Source organism: Ursus americanus, chromosome 12 (assembly GCF_024610735.1).
Source record: "Ursus americanus isolate L20-20 chromosome 12, mUrsAme1.1.p, whole genome shotgun sequence".
Lineage (NCBI taxonomy): Eukaryota > Metazoa > Chordata > Mammalia > Carnivora > Ursidae > Ursus > Ursus americanus.
In genome coordinates, this window is record NC_142138.1 from 8,688,364 (window position 1) to 8,705,171 (window position 16,808).

The 16,808-nt window shown below is 36.7% G+C and overlaps 1 protein-coding gene across 3 annotated transcripts in view; it reads right to left on the reverse strand.

The window, feature by feature from the left end:
• Window positions 1–16,808, reverse strand: part of FAF1 (Fas associated factor 1) — a 483,547-nt gene that overhangs the window by 447,878 nt on the left and 18,861 nt on the right. The window lies entirely within an intron of this gene.

A 16,808-nucleotide genomic window follows, 5' to 3' on the forward strand; every position in this document is an offset into this window, starting at 1 on the left:
TAACGTAACCTACTCACAAGTTGGTCAATGCAAATAAATGCCAAACAGTACCACAGTGAAGATCAACACACATTTGTCACACAGCAGTTTGATATTAGGAAATACTATCAATCATTGACCCAGCTTCAGTTTCTTAAATAACTTTTCTTTGAAAGTTTTTCTCGAAACTTTAAATTTTTCTTTAAAAACAATCTCAAAATGTAGAAGCCGCACCAAAACTGAATTGTATCAATTCAATACCTATCTTTCATACAAACATCTCCTTCATATAAGTTGTGCATGCATTCAATTCACAAAAAAGAACCAGACACTATTAGTAAGTTGGGGAACTCAGGTCTTGAAAAGCCTTTATTATTACGACACTGCATTTTTTAAGGCATCTCTAAAAACACTTATAAATATGCTTCTACCACCTTGTCTAGCACTTACCACATAGTATTGTCATTGCTGGTTTATGTGCCTCTACCCCCCACTAGACTGTAAATGCCAAAAATGCACAGATCACTGACAATCATGGTCAGTGTTATAACTCCTGTGCATAGCAAACTGCCTGGCACATAGTTAATCAATTAATAGTTGTTGAAAGGATAAATGGATGAATTTCATAGAAATACATTTCTTATGCACTCACTGTTCAAGAATTTTAGACACGTTAATTCATAACCCTCTCACCATCCTCACAAAATTAAGTACTACTGAGGATACTTAAGCTCAAAGAGATCAAAGAGCACTACTAAATTGCTCAGCCACTCAGTAGCAGAACCACTGAATTTGAATCTAGAGCCAGAACATCAAAGTGCTTAATCTTTCCACTACAACCCTGCAAATTTCATCAAAATGTTAATACAAAAAAGGAAGAGTATCTGTACCACACTCTTGGGAAGGCCTGGGTTGTTCCCGAGTTTCACCACGGAGAAAAAACTGCCAGCAGCAAAAGTATCAATCAAACTAATCACTAACAAAATTTAAGTTTCTAACAAAATGGTATACTAAATATAGGGAAAGAATCAGAAAGTAAAAATTTGTCCATTACTGACCAAAAAAGTTACTATAAAGATATTTTAAAGATACTAAAAGATAGGGGCACCTGGGTGGCTCAGCTGTTAAGCATCTGCCTTCGGCTTAGGTCATGATCCCAGCATTCTGGGATTGAGACCCGCATCGGGCTCCCTGCTCAGCAGAAAGCCTGCTTCTCCCTCTCCCGCTCCCCCTGCTTGTGTTCCCTCTCTCGCTGCCTCTCTGTCAAATAAATACATAAAATCTTAAAAAAAAAAAAAGATACTAAAAGATAGTACTCATGGAACTAATTGCACAAATATCTCAACACTAGAAATAAAGCAAGAATGATTCCCTAGACTTAGCATAGCCTGGGTAAGCCATCCTCCAAACCAATCCAGGTACTTTGTTCTGCTCTGCTTCCTTCCTTCCCAATCCATATTCTGATGACCAAACTGGTTTCTCAGGTACCCTAATACCAGGAAGAGGATGTCTGAATAATGATTACAAGTACTGTGGTCAATGTAAAAGTGTCTATCCTGTTGTAAATTAATATTCTAGTTAACAACATGCCTCCTGTGAAGCTGTTATTCTGAATCAATTCCCCAGAACATTATCACTGATGGGTAACAGATAAAGAACAAATAATATTTAAGTCTGCAGAGCAAAGAATCAAACCATGGAACTGGGATAAATTGGCCATCTCTCTCATTATGAGTCACATTTCACAAAAATATCTGAACCTGGCATTTATAACTATGATTAAGTTTTAGCAGAATGTTAATTAGATCTTTTTCTCCATTCACTTTCAAGTATACCAAACAGGGAATTTTGCTTATGATACCACAGGCATATAAATAAATATACAAAATTATATAGGACAATAAAAAACATTTTTTGATATAAGCAAAATTTCCCCCAAATAAGCAAATGATAATAAGCAGAGTGAATTATTGCTATTCTCTAATTGTCCACTCTCAATTTTTCATACTTAGCCCACTGGCAAATTACTTTTCCAAAACTACTAAAATTCAAAACAAAAAGTCTGAGAGATTTACTTAGCATTTAATCACATTCCATTTTGATATGTGAGAGAAAAAGCCAAAAGGTAACTCGGATTTTAAGCCTTTAAGGCTTAAAGTCCCTCATATACGAAGCCCTTTAAAACACAATTCTTCCTTTTCTGTTCTTTTATGATTCTCTTTATGTAACAATGATTTTCCATTTAATTCTACTCTGCCTTATACTATTATGTGCTTCACTGTGTTATTTATGAAAATTTGAGGGGCCCTCAAACATAATGCCAGTTTTCTGCCAAATAACATTTAGTAAATTCTAGGCTTCTACAGGTTAGAAAGCAAAAAAATTAGTAAAAAATAAAAGAGCATCATTTTTGGCAGTCTTATAAGACAAAAACTACACTTCAGGATCAGCCTGGGGACCAGACCTCAGAGCAAACTCTAAGATAAAATAAAATGGCAAGACACAGACTGAAAGAAAATATTCATAATACATGTATCAAATGACCCTCAAAAGCATTCAGTTGAGTGAAAGAAGTCCCATTAAGACTGCATGCTATATGATTTCGTTTATATGATGTCCAATAACAAGCAAGCTAAGCCACAGTGATAGAAATCAGACTTGTGGTTTTCCAGGAAGCATGGGATGGATTAGAAGACACCTTGACGGGGGTGCCTGGGTGTCTCACTCAGTTAAGCATCCGACTCTTGATTTCAGCTCAAGAGTCATGATCTCAGGGTCCTGAGATGAAGCCCCACATCGGGCTCCATGCTCAGCAGGATGTCTGCTTGAGATTCTCTCTCTTCCTCTCCTTCTGCCACTCCCCCTGCCTGGATACACACTCTCTCTCAAAATAAATAAATAAATCTTAAAAAAAAAAAAAAAAAAAAGGACACCACCTTGAGGGAACCTTTCCAGAGCAATAAAAATGTACTCTATCTTTATCAGGGTAATGGAATACTACTCAGAAATTTTTTAAACTACATATATATGAAAATACGGATGAAACACGAAAGAATTATGTTGAGGGAAAGAAGTCCAATAAAAGGCAAAATTAGGGGCGCCTGGGTGGCACAGCGGTTAAGCGTCTGCCTTCGGCTCAGGGCGTGATCCCGGCGTTATGGGATCGAGCCCTACATCACGCTCCTCCGCTATGAGCCTGCTTCTTCCTCTCCCACTCCCCCTGCTTGTGTTCCCTCTCTCGCTGGCTGTCTCTATCTGTCGAATAAATAAATAAAATCTTTTAAAAAAAAGGCAAAATTAATTTACAATGACAGAAATCAGAACAGTGATTCCCAATGAGGCATGGGGACTGACTGGAGTAAACATGAGGGAATCCTTCTGGAACAATAAGAATATCCTCTATCTGTGTTAGGGTGATGGTTAAAGGAGTACATACAGCTACAAAAACATCAAATTGCTTAAGATAAGTGCATGCCACTGAATGTGAATTTCACATAAATTAACATTTTTAAGTTATAAACATCAAAATAAACAGACTTTCTCTTATTAAAAAAGCAGAGTAATAAAATTATGAGGTAAGAGAGACTTGATTTCCCTAATGATTTCCATACTTCGCCAAGATGTTTGTATATACCAACACAGTTTACCACTGCACCTAATTCCTCAATAAAAAAATATACAATGAAAAGGCAAAATAAATATTCAGATAAACAAAAGCTGAGAAAACTTCTCACTAGATCTTTCTTGCATACAAGAAATAGTAAAAAGTGTTTCATGCTGAAGGGAAGTGATATCAGATGGAACTTTTAATGTACACAGAATGGTAAACAGTAAATATGTGGGTAAATACAAGATATTTCTTGTTTCTTAGATTCTTTAAAAGACAACTCTTTAAAGCAAAAGTAATGGCAATAAAATTATGAGGTTTATAACATGTAGAAGTAAAATACATGACAAGAATAAAATAAAGACTGGGATGGAATAAACAGAAGTATACCCTTATAAAGCTCTTACACTATAATACATGAAGTGGTATACGATTCAAGATACACTGTAGTAAAGTAAACCATTTATATTTTAATCTCTAGAACAACAAGAGAAAAAAACAAAAAGGTATAGGGGTATAGCCAAGATGATCTCAGATTTAACTAAGCTGAAACTACACTTCTGAAAATTTCTTCCCTGAGTGGTTTCAGATCAGAAGTGGCCATAATTTTTAAAAATCTGTGCAAGATTTAGAAGACAGATGAGAAGCAGCAGGCATTACCCTCAAAAAGTCTAGATATGGCACAAGGTGCTATTGTAGCTCATACAGACTATCACTGATGTACTGACTCACCTCACTGACATGAGCAGGAGATAGGTCCATAATTTCTCCAGATCCGGAATAATTTTCCTCACAAATATAGATGCAAAAGTCCAGGCACAGACGTGTGTGTATGTGTATGTATATAATATACACATGTTTATAATGTATACAATATGTACATATAGTATAAAAGAGATAACACATCATGACCAATGACCAAGTGGGGTTTCTTCCAGCAATGCAAATGTGATTTAACATGAGGAGATCAATGTAACTGACCATAATAACAAAATAATGGAAAGAATCTATACGGCTCAGTTGGAAAAGCATGAGACTCTTGATCTCAGGGTTGTGAGTTCAAGTCCTCCACATTTGTTGCAGAGATTACTAAAAAAATAAATAAATAAACTTTAAAAAAAAGTATCTGACCTTATTTAATACTCATTCATAATAAAAATTTTTTTTTAGCAAACTAGGAACAAAAGAAAATTCCTCAACTTGATGAAAGAAATCTATAAAAAACCTACACTAACACTATACTTAGTAGTGAAAGACCAAATACTTTCTTCCTAAGATTGGGAACAAGGTAAGGATGTTTGCTGTCACTACTTCTATTCAACACTATATGGGAGATCCTAGCCAATGTGATAAAGCAAGAAAAAGGCTGTACGTGCTGGGAAAGAAATAAAGATCTCTTTTATCACAGATAAATGACTATATATAGAACATCCTCTGCATTCTTTAAGAAAATTTACAGTCATAAATTAATAAGGCCACAAAATACAAAACAAACACATGAAAAACTCTACCACATCCTCAAAAAATTAAACATAAAATTACCATTTGAGCCAGCAATTCCACTTTTGGCTATCTACCCAAAAGAACCGAAAGCAGGAACTTGAATAGATACTTGTACATTCCTGCTCACAGCTGCACTGTTCACAACTGCCAAAAAGTGGAAACAACCCAAACATCCACTGACAGATGAATGGATAAACAAAATGTGGTATATGCAAACAACAGATTATTCAGTCTTAAGAAGGCAGGAAATTCTGACACATAAACCTTGAGGTCATTATGCTAAGTAATATAAGCCAGACACAAAAGGACAAATATTATATGATTCCACTGATATGAGATACCTAGAACAGTCAAATCCATAGAGATAGAAAGTAGAATGTTGGTTGCCAGGGACTAGAAGAAGAGGGGTATGAAGAGTTAATGTCTAATTGGTATAGAATTTTAATTCAAGAAAATGGAAAAATTGGGAGCACTTGGGTGGCTCAGTCAGTTAAGCATCTGTCTTCAGCCCAGGGTCCTGGGCTCTCTGTTCAGCAGGGAGTCTGATTCTCTCTCTCTCCCTCTGCCCCCCCCCCACTTGTGTGCTCTCTCTCAATAAAATACTTAAAAAGAATGAAATAATTCTAGAGACAGATGGTGCTGATGGTACACAATATGAATGTACTTAATGCCACTGAATCCTACACTTATAAATGGTTAAAAAAAATATGTATATTGGGGTGCCTGGGTGGCACAGCGGTTGGGCGTCTGCCTTCGGCTCAGGGCGTGATCCCGGCATTGTGGGATCGAGCCCCACATCGGGCTCCTCTGCTATGAGCCTGCTTCTTCCTCTCCCACTCCCCCTGCTTGTGTTCCCTCTCTCGCTGGCTGTCTCTATCTCTGTCAAATAAATAAATAAAATCTTTAAAAAAAAAAAATGTATATTTAACCACAATTTTTTTTAAAAGCCTACTGTATGGTTTCCTGCAATTTACGTGTTAGATTCAAAGTGCTGCGGTTATCCTAGAGCATGAGTGGATAAAGACTAGTAGACTAAGTTGTACTCACATTCTGTTTTCTTAACCTGAGCCTTGGTTTCATAGGTGTATTCGTTTTGTGCAAGTTCATGAATCTTATATGATTTGTGTTCTTTGCTATGTATTACACCACAACATTTTGTTTGTTTTTTGTTTGCTTCAGTTAATGACAGATAAGCTGTGATTTCGCTGAGGTGAGGATCTAGATCATGCTCACAGCTAGACTGGTTTCAGGAGCAAGTCACCTGTCTAGTAAGTGAGCCCTGCTGAGAGCCCAACATCACATTACAATGCACATTTATTACATGCTATTTGTCTTTGGCACATACAGTACAATTCTTCTGAAATGGTAAAAATATTGTTTCTATTCCAAAAACAGTCTCAAAAGGAAAGTCAACTTCTATTAACGATAGAAATAAACAAAATGAAGAGCTCTAACAAAGTAATTTGAAAGTCTGTAAGTATATAGAGAAAAGAATGTCAAAGATATATATAGACGTGTGTTAAAAAGATTTTTCTACATGTCAAAGCATTCCCAAAGCCCAGTTGCTTATAGTCTCAGTTGTATTAATTACTCAGAATAAAAATATTATGCATTAAAAAAAAACTGGTCAGGTGTTCTGAATTTAAAAGCTGTGACGGGGCGCCTGGGTAGCGCAGTCGTTAAAGCGTCTGCCTTCGGCTCAGGGCGTGATCCCGGCGTGCCGGGATCGAGTCCCACATCGGGCTCCTCCGCTATGAGACTGCTTCTTCCTCTCCCACTCCCCCTGCTGTGTTCCCTCTCTCACTGGCTGTTTCTCTGTCACATAAATAAATAAAATCTTAAAAAAATAATAATAATAATAAAAGCTGTGACGGCAAAAAAAAAATTAGGCTTTTATTTTTACTTTGATCTAAACAAGGAATGTTTAACACCATTAGGAAATAATACTCTCGATATCTAAAACTATCTCAAACAGTTCTTGAATTAAAACACAAAAAAGTTATTTCATTATTCATATAATTTATATGCAGGAAAGCAGAAAGGGTGTGCTCAAAAGTGCTATTAAATTCTGACGTGAATTAACGGTATATAAACTTTATCCTGGACATTAAAAAATTATACTTCTTGAGCATGAATTCTGCATGTCTTATGAGTGTATGTGAAATAAAAAATGTATTAAGTTGATAAAGGTATATAGATTAATATCTCTCCAAAAAGAGAAAAAAAAATGGTAAATTTTACACACTATAGTGTATCTTTTAACAACAAAAACTAGAGAACAGATTTCATTGTAAGAGCTTACATTCTCCTTTATAACCACAAGAGGGAGCAAACATTTAACACATCTTTATGGGAATTCCATTACATACTAATTTTTACACAAGACTTTTAGGGGACATAATCGGGGAAAAAAAAAAAAAAAGAAAGAAACTACCAAAAAGTATCTGAGTGTTTACCATGTACTAAGCAGTATCTGGAAATACTGTGGGTAAAATATATCACTCCTGCTCCCAGGCATCATAGTACTTCACACATCAAAGTACATCTACAGTTTTGTAAAATTCTTTAATAAACACAAACAAATCATACTTGGCTTTTTTATAGCAATACTGTAAACTGTAAAGTGTAAGTATTCAGTCTGACCAGAAACCACAAATATGATGGAAAAGACTAAACAAATATCAGTAATTTATATTCTACAACTCTAAGAGGCAAATAACATGCATTATGCTGTTTATTATATAAAGAATTCATGGTAGGCTCTACAATGCCAGTATCTTTTTCTGAATGGACTCCAATAATCTAAGCTACTTCACCTTTTTTCATTTACCTTAATCAAAATGTAAGTAAATTAACACTGACAGGGGAATTGGGGGCTGTAGTTAACTAAGTATTTCAGGAGAGGGGCATCTTTAAAATGTACTGACGGCGCCTCGTTGGTTCAGTGGGCAACTCTTGATCTCGGGGTTGTAGGCTCAAGCTCCATGTTGGGTATAGAGATTACTTAAAAATAAAATATTTAAAAAATAAAATATACTGATAAACAATAAAATCATAATGCCAACACTGAAAATTTTCAATCACAGCCTATTAATAACATTTGAATACAGCTATTTTTGTATGATTTAGAGAAGAATGGATTTCAAAAGGGCATAATGAACAGATTGGTGAACTCAGGAGAGCTCTTCTGATTAGTATATCTTTATAGAAGTATATCTTTATAGAAGCAAAGCAAAGGGTACAGTCCTTCAATGTGTAGTAAAAAACAAAACCAGGGGCGCCTGGGTGGCGCAGTCGTTAGGTGTCTGCCTTCGGCTCAGGGCGTGATCCCAGCGTTCTGGGATCGAGCCCCACATCAGGCTTCTCTGCTGGGAGCCTGCTTCTTCCTCTCCCACTCCCCCTGCTTGTGTTCCCTCTCTCGCTGGCTGTCTCTCTCTCTGTCAAATCAATAAATAAAATCTTAAAAACAAACAAACAAAAACAAAAACAAAAACAAAACAGGTCTTACTTAAAGCTGAACTGGCTTCACATCCAAGCTTTGCCAACTATTAGCCCAGTGACTTTAGGAAAAATAATCATCATCTTGCAAGGCTATTATAAGGATCGATAATAATGCAGGTAAATGCCTAACATAAGAGCTCATCTATTAACCACAATTTATAGATAAGAAAACAAAAGAAGGCCACATGTTTTACCCAGGATTAGAAAGTAGAAAAATAGTAAGCCAGAACTTCTTTATTTCTACTTAATACTCCGTATCTTAAAGTCTACTTGGTCTGATATTAATTAATCACACCAGCTTTGTTATGATCAGTGTCTGCATGGTATAGCTTTTCTCATCCTTACATTTCCAACCTAATTGGGTCTTTGTATTTCAAATGCCCCTCTTGTAAACAATATAGATCACTTTTTATTTTTTATCCAATCTGACAGTCTCTACTTTTTTCTTCTTTTGCCTTTTCTTAAACAATTTTAATTACAAATGGGGGGTTGGAGAGGTGAGGGAAGCAGGTGAAAAGAGTACAGGCTGGCTCCTAGAAAGCAGTTGAAAAGAGTACAGGCTTGGCTGAGTCCAAGCCACACTCTTGGAAATATCAGTGGGTGAGGCAGGAGTGAATTCAGGGACCTTTGCTGATGGCAGTCTCTACCTTTTGATTACTGTTTAGTCTATTTACATTTAATGTAATTATTAATATGACTGAGTTTGTCTACCATTTGTCTTTTTTTAATCTGTCCCAACTGTTTTTGTTCCGTTATTCTTCCTTATCTACATCCTTTAAGTTGAGCCTATTTTTTTAGTATTCTATTTTTATCTCTTCTATTGGCTTTTTCACTACAGTTCTTCTATTTATTAGTGGTTGTTCTACAAATTATAATATGTATCCATAATTTATCAGTGTACCTTGAGTTAATATTATTACTACACCTTATAAGAAAGTCCATTTATGTATTTTCTTTGAGCTACTGTTGTCACGTAGTTTACTTCTACATAAACTATAAAACTTCACAGTGTATTGTTATTTTTGTGCTAGTCAACTGTTCTCTAAGAAATTCTGAAAAGAGGGGCACCTGGGTGGTACAGTCAGTTGAGTGTCCAACTCTTGATTTCGGCTCTGGTCATAATCTCAGGGTCATGAGACCAAGCCCTGAGTTGGGCTCAGCACGGAGTCTGCCTAGATTCTCTCCCTCTCTCCCTCTGCCCCTCCCCCTATGTTCACTCACTCTCTTTCTCTCTCTCTCTAAGGTTAAATAAATCTTTAAAAAAAAAAAAGAAACTATGAAAAGAGAAGTGTAATTGTTTATATCTACCCACATATATACTATTTCCAGTGATCTTCACTTCTTCCATAGATCCACATTTCCATCTGACATCACCTCTATTCAGCCTAAAGAACTTCCACTAGTGTTTCTGATAACGTACAGCTTGTTAGCAACAAACTCTCTCATGTTTTATTTTATGAAAACGTCTTCACGTTCACTTTTGAAAGACAATTCTGCTACATTTAAAATTCTAGTTTGATAATTTTTTTTAAAGATTTTATTTATTTATTTGACACAGAGAGAGACAGCCAGCGAGAGAGGGAACACAAGCAGGGGGAGTGGGAGAGGAAGAAGCAGGGTCCCAGTCGAGGAGCCTGATGTGGGGCTCAATCCCAGAACGCTGGGATCACGCCCTGAGCCGAAGGCAGATGCTTAACGACTGCGCTACCCAGCCCCCCCCCCATAACTTTTTTTCTTTTAGCACTTAAGGATATCATTCCACTGTCCTTTGTATTTATCCCATTGTTTCTGATGAGAAGTTAATTACCATTCTTGTCATTGTTCTCTTCACAGAGTGTGTTTAAGACTTTTCTTTTTATGTTTGGTTTTCAGCTATGTGACTACCATGTGCCTATGTATAACTTTCTTAGTATTAATCCTACTTGGTGTCCATAGAGCTTCTTGAATCTGTAAAGTTATGTCTCGTACCAACTACCTACAAGGTAGTGAAAAATCTTGCCAATAATATCCACACAACCAAGAGGACATCTTTGGGGACCTTTTTTTTTTTTTTTTTTTTTAATAGAAGGAATGCCAGGAGCACTTCAAAAGAGGGGGGAAAAACAGAAAAATTAAAACAATTACCACTATTACTCTGTCATCAATTCATGTCACCTTTTAAAACAAATCTTAAAGAAATGTTGCCCTATAAATCCTTAGAAGTAAAAGTGTGATCATTATAATAAATAATGCCAAAAATTTTTTAATAATTTGACTTACAGATCAGGAATATAACATATATCCCCTAAATCTGGATTTCAATAAGGCAACTGACAAATTTTTTCTCATTTATTCTTAAAGATAACATACAGAAACAAAGATGAATGCTACTAGTCATATACCTATCTTTTGCAGAGTGAATGCTTTCATCTAATTTTAATTTAATTTGCTTCAGTTCAATAAACACTAGAAACCTGATACTTGGCAGACACTGCATTAGATACTAACAATACAGAGATGAACTGACACAATTCCAAATCTCAGGACACTCAGAGAGTGTTAACAGACTGATGCTCATTTACATATGCAAATGACACAAAGCTAAAACAGCTAGAATTCTGATTACAAAATCAGGATCCAAAAACTCAGTCATATCCTTTTCATCTTCATCTTATTTAAACAGGCTCAAAACTAACTACTTCAGTTCAATTTACTATTCAGTGAGAACACACTAGGTGCCAGGAAGTGTGCTAGGCATTAGGAATACTAAAATGAGTAAGATCTAGTTCCTAGCTGTAAGGAACTCACAAATTAGTAAGAAAGACAAATAAACAAATATTTACAAAGTAATGTGATAGCTGCAACAGATGCATGTATAAGAATGAGAAATACAGAGGAACTAACTGTCAGAAAAGCCTTCACAGAAAATAATGCCAATGTAGAACTCTAAGGGATAAACAGAAGACTGGGAGGTAGGCAATGGAAGAAATGGCAAAGGCAAAGAGACAGAAATAAGTTCAAGAAAATTACAAGCATCAAAGTATCACTACAGAACAAGGTAATGGGAAAAGTATAGTCTACAAAAGCCCAAATCACAAAGAGCTTTGTTAGAACACCAATGAACCTGACCTTTATATCTTACAAAAGCAAATGAATATAGAGTACAAGAGAAGTCAGGAGTGAGGCTGCTTCTTTAGGAGTCAATAGCATATATATATATTGGATAGTTAAAACTAAAAAAAGATGATTATGCAAAGAAACCATATGTGATAGAATAGGGTAGAAAGGAAGAGAGAACAAGGAAAGACCCTTAAGGTACATTTACTCTTAAGAGAAATACAGGGGGAAAGGAGAGAGAAATATGAAAACATTCAGAACAGGACGTAAAATCGATGAATATTTTTAAACTGACAGAAGCCTGGCAAGTTTTTAAATTGGAAATTGGTTGAGACAAGGGAGCCAGTAGGAAGGAAGGAAGATGCAGAAGCCAAAGGAAATGTACAAAAAAACTGATGTGGAGCAAATTTCTAGACAGATGATTAAGAGCAGGCAGAGGGATAGAAGTTAAGGAAGATAAATATAAAGTCCTCCACTTAGCTTGAGAAATGCAAATGATTAAATTTAGGATGAGGGAGATATGCCTTACCTATTCATGTAGCATTTTAAGTTACTACCCATTAAAAATGTGTCAAAACTTTAAGGTGACTGCATTAATAGTAATATAATGTACAAATAAGGGAAGAGACCATTCAGCTCTACTCCAAGCCTCTTTTGGAATACTGTGTTCAGTCCCAAGCTTCTCTTTTGAAGTGTGCCATTAATAAGTAAAAACATCATGAGGAAAGCAAACAAGTGATAAAGAGTAGTGGAAAGCACTGGAAAATCAGGGCTCAGTAAGAGTTAATGGTAACATAGCTGCCTTCATATGACAGGAAAGAACTTCTCTACAGGTCTACAGTAAATAAATAAGCTATAAAGAGGTAAACGTTTATTAGCTATTTTAACTGCCTTATGAAGTAGCGATCTTCCAATTACCCAGTATAATGTCTGGCACAAAGCAGGTATTCAACAAATTTTTGTCGAGTGAAAATACAAATCAAGACAGTGTCAGGTAATTCATATTTCTCTGTATTCCTAACATCCTCAAACATCACAACACATCTTAAGTCTTTCAAGTATCTGTTGAACAAAGAATGTCTGGTATACATTCTTATATACAGTAACATGCAGATTTAAAGCACTAAGAAATAAAGATGCTGTTCATTTATCAAGCACTATCACTAACATCACCAAAACTTATGCTATTCCCATCTCTTTTATTTCACTTAATCTGACTAATAACAGCAACCAGAACAGATGTATTTCTGAGTAAATGCCTTGTTGGGCAAGCCCAGAGCATCCTATCTGGGATTACTAAAGCAATGGTAAAAAAACAACCAAGATCCACGACTCCACAATTTCATATTTGCCCCATGGGTAACATACAGCAGCTGCAACTGTGAGATGTGTCATGGCCAGCAGGGAATTCCTTGCAGCTATCTTCATTAAGGTTTCCTAAAAACTCAGGAGAAATGCATGTGGAACTGAGTCCCAGGGCCAACTATGCGTGTTACTATTGCCCTTTCATCAAAGGATGACTCTACATCCATGTTAAGTCAACATACCTTCAGAATCCATCCTCCGGAAATGCCAAGGCTCTGCTACAATCACACACACACACACACACACACACACACACACACACACACACTGCAGAGATTAAATAAAGAAAAAGTAAAGAAATAGAAATCCTCTAGTAGACATGCCAGGAAACCATGTGGCTGTTTCCTGGAGTATCAATATTTTTATCTCAGCAAATTAAATTAATCCTGGATTACAGGTAGGATTTATGATCTAATAAAATCTTTCTTAACAATAAAAACATACTTCATTTTGGCATAATCCACATTATAATTTTACATATTCTCCATGCATGTGTAATAACACGCAGTATTTCTCTGTGCTTTTTTTTTTTCAAGTAGGCTCCACACGCAGCATGGAGCCCAATGAGGGGCTTGAACTCACCACCCTGAGATCAAGACCTGAGCTGAGACCAAGAGTCAGACGCTTAACCAACTGAGCCACCCAGGAGCCCCAAGTATTTCTCAGTTCTTAAAACAAAGCCGTATTTAGGGGCACCTGAGTGGCTCAGTCAGTTAAGCATCTGACTTTAGCTCAGGTCATGACCTCAGGATCCTGGGATCAAGCCCCATATCAGGCTCCCTGCTCAGTGGGGAGTCTGCTTGTCCCTTTCCCTCTCCCTTTGCCTCTCCCCCAGCTCGCGCTCACTCACACTCTCCCACTTGCACTCGCATACTTGCTTTCAAATAAATAAGTAAAATAAAAATAAAAATAAATAAAATCTAAACATGCACACAGAAAATGACAGCATCTAATTGGCCTTTTCTTTGTACTTAATACATCATTTGTACCTTTTTAGGTTTCTTATTTTGTCAAAATATTTGTTAAAAAATGAAAAAAGTCCTTAGTACCTCTGCCAAAGTAACACTTGCCTTCAGTTAATCACATTTAGCACATAAAGTTAATTTCTTAGAAGTTTATACCTTTTATCTTGGTTAGAAAATTGATTAGTTTTAGGAAACCTTTATTCCAAGACAACAGCTAAGACTTTTACAAATAAAATTTAACTACCTTAAATTTTCCAGTGACAACAAATATAGACAAAAATTTACCAACCATTTTGGCAAGATATTATGATTATATAAATTACTATGATTGCTACGTTATTACTTCCTTGTAACAATCTCATTGCCATTCCTCTAATCCTGCAGCCCATTAGAACATGAAAATATTTTGATACTAACTAACAGTTCCCTCAATGTCATTTTTATTTTGACAGAACATCTTTTATAGTTATGGGAAATTTCAAGGATATACAAGAATAGAGATAGTAAAATGAACAGCCATGAACACAATATCCTCTTCAACAACTACCAAGTCACAGCCAATAATATTTCACTCCCCATCAACCCCACCCCCAAAACCCCTCCCAGATTATTCCAAAGTAAATTTCAGGTACCACATCACTTCATCCATTATATTTCAGTATATATCTCTAAAGGACAAGGACTCCTTTTTTTTAAAACATAACACAATACACAATAAATTATCACACTTAATAAATATAATTGTTTAATTCCATCAAATAGCCACTCAGTTTTGGCAAAATATTTACTAAATTATTCCAAAGTAATCACTAAATAACACTTTCCTTCTCTAAAATACAATGTAATTTAAAACAAAGTTCTTGATTAAGTATACTGGAATTTAGAAATAAAATAAGGGGTGCCTGGGTGGCTCAGTCAGTTAAGCATCCAACTTTTGATTTCGGCTCAGATCATGATGTCAGTGCTGTGCAATCGAGCCCCATGTCAGGCTCTGGGCAGGGCATAGAGCATGCTTAAGATTCTCTCTCTCCCTCTGCCCATCCACCACTAAAATGAATGAATGAATGAATGAATGAATGAATGGGAGAAGAAAGAAAGAAAGAAAGAAAGAAAGAAAGAAAGAAAGAAAGAAAGAAAGAAAGAAAGAGAGAAGAAAATTAAATAAGATGGGGGCACCTGGGTGGCTCAGCTGGTTAAGCGTCTGCCTTCAGCTCAGGTCATGATCCCAGGGTCCTGGGATCAAGCCCCACACTGGGCTCTCTGCTCAGTGGGAAGTCTGCTTCTCCCTCTCCCTCTGCCTCTCCTCCTTGCTCTTGCTGTCTCAAATAAAATATTTTTCAAATCTTTTTAAAAAAAGTTTTTAATAATAAAATAAAATGATAAATATAGGGGCACCTGGGTGGCTCATTCGTTAGGTGTCTGCCTGCAGCTCAGGTCATGATCCCAGGATGCTGGGATCAAGCCCCACATTGGGCTCTCTGCTCAGTGGGAAGTCTGCTTCTCCCTCTCCCTCTGCCTCTCCTCCTTGCTCTTGCTCTCTCAAATAAAATATTTTTCAAATCTTTAAAAAAAATTTTTTAATAATAAAATAAAATGATAAATATAGGGGCACCTGGGTGGCTCATTCATTAGGTGTCTGCCTTCAGCTCAGGTCATGATCCCAGGGTCCTGGTATCGAGCCCCACATCGGGCTCCCCACTCAGCAGAAAGCTTGCTTCTCCCTCACCCACTCCCCCTGCTTATGTTCCCTCTCTTCCTCTCTGTCAAATAAATAAAAAATCTTAAAAAAAAAATGATAAATATAACAAAGTCCTTGTGTTTCAACCGGGAGCCAGCTTGCCTTAACTGGAATCAATCTTTTTTTTTTTCAGACTTTATTTATTTATTTAAGAGAGTATGAGCAGGGGGAGGAGCAGAAAGAGAGGGAGAATCCCAAGCAGACTCCCTACCAAGCAAGGAGCCCGACATGGGGCTCAATCTCAGGACCCTGAGATCATTATCTGAGCCAAAGTCAGATGCTTAACTGACTGAGCCACCCAGGCACCCCAATCCTATTATTTTTGTCACAACACCATTACTTTTGTTTCAAGACCCACTCCCAGACCTTAGGAATTTACCCAAAACTGACAGTACTCCCAGAAAAATGAGACAAAAATACTTAACATAAATATATACTTATACCAACACAATACAGATACTGCAAATGTAAAAGTGAAGTTTTAAAAAAAAAAAAAAGAGTGACAGGATAATCTCTTACTAAAGTAATCCTAATAGCAACCTAATGGTGATCCTAATCGTACCTAAATAATCCTAAGAGCAACCACTGCCACATACAAATTCAAAACAGAAGTCAAAGGGTGCCTGGGGGTTAAGCATCTGCCTTGGGCTCAGGTCATGATCTCAGGGTCCTGATATCAAGCCCCACATTGGACTCTCTGCTCAGCAGGGAGTTTGCTTCTCCCCCTTCCCTCTGCCTCTGCCCCTCACTTGTACTGGCATGTGTGTTCTCTCCCTCTCTCAAATAAATAAATAAAATCTTAAAAAAAACAGAAGTCATGGGGCGCCTGGGTGGCACAGTGGTTAAGCGTCTGCCTTCGGCTCAGGGCGTGATCCCGGCGTTACAGGATCGAGCCCCACATCAGGCTCTTCCGCTATGAGCCTGCTTCTTCCTCTCCCACTCCCCCTGCTTGTGTTCCCTCTCTCGCTGGCTGTCTCTATCTCTGTCGAATAAATAAATAAAATCTTTAAAAAAAAAAAAAAAAAAAAAAAAACAGAAGTCAATTAATCCCAGT